Raw genomic sequence first — 10,818 nt, 5'->3', positions numbered from 1 at the left:
AATGATCAGGCACACTTGGCACAAGAGGAAGATGGATCTGATTTAGATCAAGTTTTGCTTATGGTAACCACGAGCAGTAAAGAAGACTGCTTTTCCTGGTATCTTGACACTGGTTGCTCAAACCACATGATAGGCAATAGAGACTGGTTGGTTGATTTCAATCCAAATGCCACCATTAGTGTAAGATTTCAAATAATAGCACCATCCTTGCAAAAGGTATAGGGAAAGTAATGATCACACGAAAGAATGGAGAGACAACATATATGCATGATGTGCTATATGTACCTTCAACGAAAAATAATCTACTTAGATTGGGGCAGCTTCTTGAGAAAGGATTTACCATGACAATGCAAGCAAACCATGTTGAAATCTTTGATGATAAACAAAGACTAGTGCTCAAAGCACCATTATCCAAAAATAAGACCTTCAAGGTGAATTTAAGTACTGATGCCATTCAATACTTTTCCACTGTTAACACAAAAGAAGATAATTGGCTATGGCACTACTGATATGGCCATTTAAATTTTAAGAGTCTGCATCAACTAAGCAACAGACAAGTGGTGCTTGGAATGTTATCCATTCACTCACTACAGAAAACATGTGAAGGATTCTTGATTGGCAAATAACCCAAAAAACCCTTCAAGACCAAGGCACCACAAAGAGCCAAACAACCTCTTGGAATAGTCCATTCAGATGTGTGTGGACCCTTCGATGCTCCATCCCTTGGTGGTAATAGGTATTTCCCGGCTTTTGTGGATGAATTTACCAAGAAGATTTGGATATATTTGCTGAAAGAGAAAGGTGCAATGTTTTCTCTTTTTGTGAAATCTTGCACCTCAGTTGAAAGGCAATCTGAATTGAAGCTAAAGATCCTTAAAACAGATGGAGGGGGTGAATATAACTCTAAGGAGTTCAAAGAATTCTATGAAGCTAAAGGAATTGAACATGAGGTAACAACTCCATATACACCTCAACATAATGGCTTGGCAGAAAGGAGAAACAGAACCCTACTGGATATGGGTAGGTGTATGCTTAAAGGGAAAAGACTACCAAACTGCTACTGGGGAGAAGTTGTCACTACAACAGCATGTGTTTTGAACAGATGTCCCACCAAGAGACTTCAATTTGTAACACCTAAAGAAGCTTGGACTGAGGACAAGCCTATGGTGAATCATCTGAGGATTTTTTGGTCTCTTAGCTACAAACACATCCCATATGAAAGGAGAAGAAAGCTAGATGATAAGAGTGAAGCTCTTATCCTAGTTGGATATCATCCAACTGGTGCATACAAACTTTACAACCCCTTGAAGCAGCAGGTGGTGATTAACAGAGATGTCATGGTAGATGAAACTACAGCCTGGAAGTGGGAAAATGAGTCTAAAATTCCCAACTCATATATTCTCGAGGACAACCCAAGAACCAAGAATGTTAACCCTGCTGGCTCAATGCAACCTCCTGTAAGAAGGTCACATAGAACAAGATTTCCCTCCACAAGACTTGCAGATTATGAACTATACAGTAATAGTTCAATCTCCGATGATGGTGAAATGGTACATTTTGCTTTTATGGTTGACACTGAACCTGTACACTGGAAGCAGGCCCTGGATATCATAGAATGGAAGGCTGCTATGAAAGAAGAGTTGGATGCCGTAGAGAAAAATAGAACCTGGGAGCTGGTTGATCTGCCATATAATATACATCCAATTGATGTGAGGTGGGTGTTTAAAGTAAAGCTCAAACCAGATGGCTCAATTGCAAATCACAAAGCCAAGCTCATTGCAAAAGGATTCCTTCATAAACAAGGAATTGATTATACAAAAGTATATGCCCCAGTTGCAAGAATGGAAACAATCAGATTAGTAATTGTCGTTACCAGTTCTAGAAATTGGACCATATGTCGGCTTGATGTCAAATCTGGTTTTTTGAATGGACCACTAGAAGAAGAAGTATACATCTTGCAGCCACCAGGATTTGAAATAAAAGGGAAGGAACACAAAGCATACAAATTACTTAAATCTCTTTATGGCCTCAAGCAGGCCCCTCAAGCTTGGAACAGATTGATTGACAATTTCCTTAACAAACAAGGATTTGTGAAATGCACAATAGAGTTTGGTGTGTATGTAAAGGAAATTTAGCACAATAACTTGCTATTTGTATGCCTGTATGTGGATGATCTTATCATTACTGGAGATGTGAATGAAGAAATTGAGCAATTCAAAGAAAAGATGAAGTCGGAGTTTGACATGACAAACCTTGGAATCCTACATTATTTCCTTGGTTTTGAATTTATGCATATACAGAAGGGAATTATCCTACACCAGAGAAAATATACTGGTGAGAATTGCAACACAACTCCAGTACTCGTGATGCCAAACTTGAAATTAATAGAAGAACTGGATGAAAAGCCAGTTGATGCAACATTGTTCAAGCAGATTATTGGCTCACTCAGATTCCTGTGCAATAGCAGACCCGACATTAGTTATGGAGTGGGATTGCTTAGCAGATTTATGGGTAATCCTCAATCTCCTCACATGACTGCAACTAAGCATATCCTAAGGTATCTCAAGGGAACAAGTGAGTTTGGTTTATAGTTTCCAATAGGGAATGATCAAAATAGATCATGCATTGAAGCCTACTTTGATTCAGACTGGTGTGGTGATAAGGTTGAGAGAAAAAGCACCTCTGGATAGTTGTTTAAGTATCTGGATGCACCAATATCATGGTATTCAAAGAAGCAAAGTGTAGTGGCACTCTCCTCTTATGAAGCTGAATATATAGGGTCAGCTAAATCCGCTTGTCAAACTTTGTGGCTGGAAGCCCTACTCAAAGAGATAAAATTATAGTATGAAAGGTCAGTATAGATGTATGTTGGCAATAAATCAGTCATTAGCTTGTCAAAGAATCTAGTTTCTCATGGAAAAAGCAAGCACATCAAAACTAAATATCATTTCCTTAGAGATCAAGTAAGTAAAGGAAGATTGGAGCTTGTATATTGTAGCACCAATGACCAAGTTGTTGATGTTTTTACCAAACATTTGAAATATGAAAGATTTAAGAAGTTGAGAACCTTACTGAATATAGAATCAGCTGAATGTTTTGGATTAAGGGAGAATGTTGGAGTGTAATCCAAATCTGAAAGTTAGTTAATATGGTTACACATACATGGGTAACCATTCAGCTGTATGTTGTTGTATATAAACCCATTTCTTGTATTGACTTTAAGACAGTTAATGAGAAAGCCTCTTTTCTCTCATATTGCATTCTCTTCATTCTTCCTCTTATTCCTCTCAATATGCAGATGTGTATCTAGCTTGCTCTAACATATGTATGGTAAAATGTACTCACTCACTCAAGAATAGCAGACAACTATGATGAAATGAAATGAAAGTCAATCACACATTGTAGGGTGTACATTTGAATATAAATTATCACATAACCTACATTTTAATCTCCAACCACAAAAAAGATTGCATAATTACATTATAAAAAACAACAACAATAACAATAGAACCTTATCTCATAAGGTAAGGATTGCTACATTATAAAATAAAATAAAAAGATCGCTAGGATTACAAGAGACATGTGTTGTTTCCAGTTACTGTTTGAAGATGTTGTGGTGCCTACATTTAGCCCATTTTTTGTGCCATTACCCACGTCTATTTGCTTCTTGCACCACTTATTTCTTGAATACACTTGCCAAGTACATGCTGACCCAGATGATTTATTTTGTAGGGTGGTGGTTGTCCCTTCTATTGTTTCAGCATTTGTATGCTTAGTAAGTCCCAATAAGGGCATGTGTCCCCTTTCTATCACCCCTGGGTCACATGGCCTTTTCTCATTTAATTTAAATTTTTCTGATAGCACTGGGCCCATTTCAGAACCAACATTTCCACTATTGTCAAATTTCTACATCCTCTTTTTCGATGTGACTTTCTTATTTCCTTCTTTTGCCTTGCTCATGTCTCCCTCCTCCTCGTGGACATTGTCACTTGTCTCCATCATGTAATGTTGTTTATGCCCCGGTGTTACTTGTTATTATGGATGTGTAAATCTAACCGGCAAGTGTATCGAGTCGTGCAAGTAATAATAAAACATTAAGAACCGAGTATCGAACTCAGGAAACTTGTTTCATTTGGTGAAATATCATTCAATAAGTAGGCATTTGTACAAAGAATCAATAATCATGAATCAAAGCAAGGGTGTATTCTATTCTAATGATTAATTACAGAAAATGTGAGCAAGTGGGTGTTTAAACAGATAAGTAAAAGCGTTGGGTCCTCCTACTGAGCTACTTGATGTAATTAAGGGTTTTTCTCTATTTAAAGATGTTCATGTGTTCTATGCTGAGAACAACATTCCCAAACATCGATGTCTCGTATGCAAGGGCTAATTCTAATTAAACTTCATTCTCGGATGTCTCGTCGAGCTTAACCGAACAACATTAAGGTCATAGCATAAGAAAACTAAATTACCGCACTCTGTGTCCAAACATATGATAACCTAGCCCATTCTATCCAGTTCTAAGGATGCAATACATTTTCCAATGCTAAAGCTCCTAACTATACATAAAAATGGATGATTAAGCCACAAGCATGCAGAAATTAAGCACAGATAGAAACATCAAACACATCAAAACAACTTTAAATAGATAGGATAAGAATTTACATCAAGTTCTCAGCAGAATTCCCCAACAAAGGGTTTTAGCCTTCCATCACAAGGTAGCACCTTTCACGAAAAGGAAGTGGGTTTTCAGAGAAAATAACAGATTACACAGTGGCGGGAATGTCTCCTCCATCTCTAGAAACCTAGAAATCACTCCTAAACCTAAGATCCTCCCAAAAGCTAAGGTTTTTGCTTCCTTACTCTGTTTTGGGCCTCTATTTTCTGTTCTTCACACTCTATCCGCCAAGCTCTCTTCACTGATCTCATTTCAGGCTTAAAAATGATTTTCTGACCTCGAAGGCACGCTTAGTGCCATTTTCGCGCTTAGCGCGAATAAGTGGATTTTGGCTCAGCGAGCCAGGCACGCTAAGCGCCAGAAGAGACAAACTTCTCGCTGGGCGAGCTAATGACGCGCTGAGCGCGTACTGGCATGGCAAATTCCTTTCAAGATTCCTCTTACTCGCTAAGCAAACTGTTGCCTCGCTTAGTGGATGATACTCGCCAAGCGCACGGTCTCGGCTTAGTGAGACAGCAGCTTCTGCACCTTCCAATTATTCTCCTTTTTATTTGAAATTGAAGTGAAATTTACATTAATTCAATGTGAAGAGCCTCTACTGAGCAAAGATAAAAACTAAACAAGAAATATTTACAATCCTACAAAAAGAACCATAAATTGGGAAAAATATATACATTTTGGAAAACTTTTCTATACAAAAGTTAGTCATAGATGACGACTAACAACTGCCCTTCATGGCTTCTCTGTTGAGTGCTTTTTTGGTTAACCCCACAGACCACCTGTTCTTCCTTTATTTCTCCCCTATTTTCTACTTTACACCTATTCTAATTTGAACAATGTGTCATTAATAGCTCGCCATTGCGTTGTTGGTTCTCGGTGAAACCACCGTTCGAAGGAGCTTGATTAAATGATGTTATAAAACTACATAGCTTGATTAAATGATGTTCAAATTGGTTTCATATTTTTCTTTATGAGAAAAAGTGACTCTACATTTAGTATTCTCTTTGATAATTCAATATACAAACTTGTGTTTGAGATGGACCATTCAAAAGCTAAGATTGAATTTCCAATACTTTCATAGGATATAACAAGAAATTTCTTATGTCTCATGATGGAGAATAGCTTGAAGGCAATGACGTCCCACCAATAAGTTAATGAAATACAAATTTTGGATATTTCTTATTACGAGGGTTGCATAAAAAATTACCTAAAGTATAAGACTCACCACCATTCTAGTTAAACGACAGATGCTACTGTAAATTCACCTGATGAGCTAGAGCATATGCCATAGCTCTTTCCCGTTTTGCTGCTGCCTCCTGTCTCTTCAATATTTTAGCTTGAATTTCTTCAACGGATCCTATGCTATCACACCATCCTTCCTGTATATATGATTATAAAATATGTTAAGTTATTATCACTACTATTTCATAACGAGGTGCCTCGAACAAATAATTTGATAGGAAAACTACAATTTAATTAACACTGTATCAAACCAAGCACTGGCATTTTGCAAATACAATTCTTTATGGAATTGTTACCTTCATGAAAACATTTTGAACACATATGGGATGCATAGGCAACTACATCAAAATCATAATGGTATTATCATAGAAATTTGTTTTAGGTTTTGTATGTGATGATAACTTCTCTCTCTTTACTTCCTTCCTAGTTCTTACTTCTTTTCATTTTCTATCAAGTTTTAGTTACATCATTTCTTCAAAGAAACTATAAAACTTCTGAGAGACTCTAGGATTTCATAACTTTAAAGAAAGAGATGAAGATATTTTACAAATAAAAAACATAATGTCATTTGTTGAACATTACTCTTTAATCCTTACTTTTATTTCTTGAACTTGAACTTGGAACTTTGTTTGCAAGCTTTTGCTTAGTTTCTGTTGTGTTGCTTGAGTTTCCAATGACATGCGAACATGCCTTGCCGGAACACGAGCCTGAACCCTCACCAAAGCTTGTGGCTTGTTTTCTCACTGCATAGCCTCTTACAAGGGCCTGAAGCCTTACCACTCCTTTCAAAGCTTGTAGTGCTCTTCTGGCCTGATACATAAAACACAACTTTCACTTGGTCAAAGTTATTGGCAGTGAAACTCCTGAAAATAATTATTACAAGTCTCAAAACAAATACATGAAGTGCATATTAAAGAAAAACCAATTAAATTCTAGAAACATAATATCCTAGACATAGATACTAGTAAATCACTTTGGTTAACCACTACAATACCTGATTCTTCAATACCAAAAAGTATTTTCAGATATTAAGATAGACTCTTGAAGTAAAATGAGGGGGCGGGAAAAGAACTAAATGGCATTGCATAAACACTGCCCTACGCTCATATTGAATCAAAAGAAAAATATACAAAGTAATTAGGTAACAAATTTAGTTCACATATGTTTTTTTTCATGATAAAAAATTCCACTTTAGCTAATGTTAATCCATTAAGCCAAAATTGTTATGGAAAATTACCAGAAATCCTTGAAATGTTATTTGAATGTGTATTGCAGCCCATTCCTCCCTCATTTGATGATTATGTGCATCATGTGCTTGTTGTGAAGTAGAAGGTAAATAATGGGTCTCAATGTTTCTATGACCATTTTCATCTTTGATAGGTTGAGTACCATCATTATCAAATTCATTTGGAAGATTACCATCATTAAACTCAACCACAGGCTTTCCCTGATGGTGTAATTTGCTAACCTTCAAGTCATTGAAAAAAGATTACACAATGTTATTTCACAATATGTAGAAGAGTTCATTTGGGCTGGATGCAAACCTTGAGTGGCATCTCTCACATGCCAACCCTGCCATCAGGCTTTGGGATGCAATTGATGAATTTTTGAACACCAAAATATGTAATTTAAATTATGTTACTAACCTCCAACCATAGCTCTTTCAATAATGCAACGGATGAATTTGACAACACTCGTCTATTGCAAAGCATGCTTCTAGCCTTTAACGCCATCACTTAGATGGAATGGGTATTGTTTTCTGATATGTTTAGACTAGGGACTTTATGCCTATTTATATAGATCAGATTCTATCCATCATAAAAAATGATTCCATAATATCAGGATGCAAATATACTCTCAACAACTTTATAATTAAAACTGAAATGTTATTACCAAATATGACTAAGTCAAGTAGTTGAGAAAACAGAAAAAGTGGGTGAGAAAAATCAGGACCACTTTAATTGGATTTCAAAATCAAAACTAAAATTCTCCTCCCACTTGGTTCAATGTTTCTCACACTTTATGATATCTGCAACATTGATAACTTTATACTCACACTCAAGATGCTAACCACATGAATCATGACAGTAGGTTCTCTAAAAAATGATTATTACCTTCCATGTATTGCAATGTAATCACTCTTGGTAAAAGCAAGAATTTAATTGAATGAACATACTCAATATGTATTGAGTCCAAATTGCACGTCTTTCTCAACAAAAATGTATACAAAAAAATGATAAGACAAACAAATAACTAAAGTTTCACTACAAAAAAGGAACTTTATATGACTGAATCAAGTCTCATACTCTTAACATGATCCTTAAATAACTTTGATTGCATGCCTTTTGTCAATGGATCTGCAATCATTAATTCAGTACTGATGTTTTCAATGATGATTTCATTTGCTTTGACATGTTCCCTGATGACTAAATACTTAATGTCAATGTGCTTGCTTCGATTTCCACTTTTATTGTTTTTAGCCAGAAAAATAACAGTTGAATTATCACAATGTATCTTTAACAGTCTAGGAACATAATTAATCACTTGTAGACTGACCATGAAACTTTTTAACAAAATACCTTGTGATGTCGCTTCAAATAATGAAATAAACTCAGCCTCCATGGTAGAAGTAGCAACTAATGATTATTTTGCACTTCTCCAAGATATTGCTCCATTAGTCATCATGAAGATGTATCTAGATGTCAACCTGCGAGAGTCAACGCAACCAACAAAATCCTAGTCTGAGTAGCCAACAACTTCTAAATTGTCAGATCTTTGATATATAAACTTGTAATCTTTGGTTCCTTGAAGATATCTTAACACTTTCTTTGGAGTTGTCCAATGCTCTATTCCTCTATTATATCTCTCAGGCATTCCAACCACAAAATCAATGTCAGGTCTTGTACACACATGCGCATACATAAGGCTTCATACAATGGAAACATAAGGAATGTTTCTCATCTGTTCCCTTTCAAGCTCATTTTTAGAACATTGATTCAAATTGAATCTATCGCCTTTCACAATAGGTGCCATGTTGGGTAAACAATCTTTCATCCAAAATCTTTCTAGAACTTTATTATTATAGGCCTTTTGAGACAAGTCGAGACTCCCTTAAGATCGGTTTCTATGGATCACTATGCCAATGACATATGCTGCCTCACCCATATCCTTTATTTCAAAATTCTTAGAAAGGAATTGTTTCATTTCATGTAACATCCCAAAATCATTGGTTGCAAGAAGCATATCATCCACATATAAAACTAAAAATATTATTTTACTCCCACTGACCTTGTGGTTTATAAATCTATCCATATTGTTCTCAACAAAACCAAATGATGAGATGACACTATGAAATTTCAAATATGATTGATGTAATGCATGTTTTAGTCCATATATTGATTTCTTGAGCTTGCAAATCAAGTGAGCCCCATCACTAGAGGAAAAACCTTCGAGTTGTGTCATATAAACTTCTTCTTCTAAGTCACCATTTAGAAAAGTCATTTTCACATCCATTTGATGTAATTCCAAGTCAAAATGAGCAACTAATGTCATTATGATACGTAAGGAATCTTTCATGGATACAGGAGAAAAGGTTTCCCTGTATTCAATTCCTTCCCTTTGAGCGAATCCTTTGGCAACCAATCGGGCCTTGTGTCTCTCAATTTTACCTAATGAATTCTTCTTGGTTTTGAAAACCCATTTACATCCAGTAGGCTTTATCCCATTAGGCAACTCAACAAGATCCCATACTTTATTATTTTCCATAGATTCCAATTCATCTTTCATAGCATCATACCATAACTTAGAATTACAACTGTTAATCGCTTGCAAAAATGACTTAGGATCATTTTCAACTCCAAAGTCATATTGAGACTCTTGTAAATGCACTTGATAATCACTAGGAAGTGCATGTTTCTTTATTCTAGTTAATCTCCTTAATGTTACATCCACGCCTTCTGGTTGTTGTTCAACAAGTTGTTCAACATCTTGTGTTTGATGTTGTTCAATAGGTTGCTCAAAATTTTGTGTTTGATGTTGTTCAAATGGATCTTCTAGGATAGAATCAACTTGATGTGGAGCTTGTGTTACACGATTTTGGTGAGTATCGCCAAAAAACACTAGCTTATAACTTAATGTAGGAACTGCTTCATCACATTGATTTTTCTCAACACCAATGCCTTGAGTTAAATCACTCCCACTAGCCACATCATTTTATAGAAACTTTGCATTTCTTGACTCAACAATTCTAGTTCTACGAGTTGGACAATAAAATCTATACCCCTTAGACCTTTCAACATAACCAATGAAATATGCACTAATGATCCTTGGGTCCAGCTTCTTTTCATTTGGATTATAAATCCTAACTTCAAATGGGCAACCCCAAACATGCACATGTTTTAAAAGCCTCATTCCATAACAAACGAGGAAGTTTGGAATTGCTAAGCATACTTCTTACCATGTCTATTAATGTTCGATTTCTTCTTTCAGCCATATTGTTTTGATTTGACGAGCCATACATGGTGTATTGGGTCACAATACTATGCTCTTGAAGAAACTTTTCAAAAGGACCAAGTGCTTGTCCATTTTCAGTGTATTTGTCATAAAATCTTCCTCCTCTATTTGATCTCACAATCTTAATTTGTTTTCCACATTGTTTGTCTACTCCTGCCTTGAAAACCTTAAAGGCATCCAACGTTTCATATTTATTATTAAGCAAGTAAAGATACATGTATCGTGAGTAATCGTCTATGAAAGAGATAAAATATTTTTTGCCATGCGAGTCCATATCGGGACAACAAATGTCAGTATGTATAATTTCTAATATTTCTGAACTTCTCTTGGAATTTTTCTTTATCTTGTTAGTCTACTTTCCCTTTATGCAGTCGACACAAGTGCTA

The 10,818-nt window shown here is 35.8% G+C and overlaps 1 pseudogene; it reads right to left on the bottom strand.

The window, feature by feature from the left end:
• Nucleotides 1–5,928: 5,928 nt before the first annotated feature.
• On the bottom strand, nucleotides 5,929–7,653 carry LOC100777322 (protein IQ-DOMAIN 1-like; annotated as a pseudogene).
• Nucleotides 7,654–10,818: the final 3,165 nt, after the last annotated feature.

Source organism: Glycine max, chromosome 7 (genome assembly GCF_000004515.6).
Source record: "Glycine max cultivar Williams 82 chromosome 7, Glycine_max_v4.0, whole genome shotgun sequence".
Taxonomy (NCBI): Eukaryota; Viridiplantae; Streptophyta; class Magnoliopsida; order Fabales; family Fabaceae; genus Glycine; species Glycine max.
This window is presented reverse-complemented; position numbering and strand designations above follow the sequence as displayed.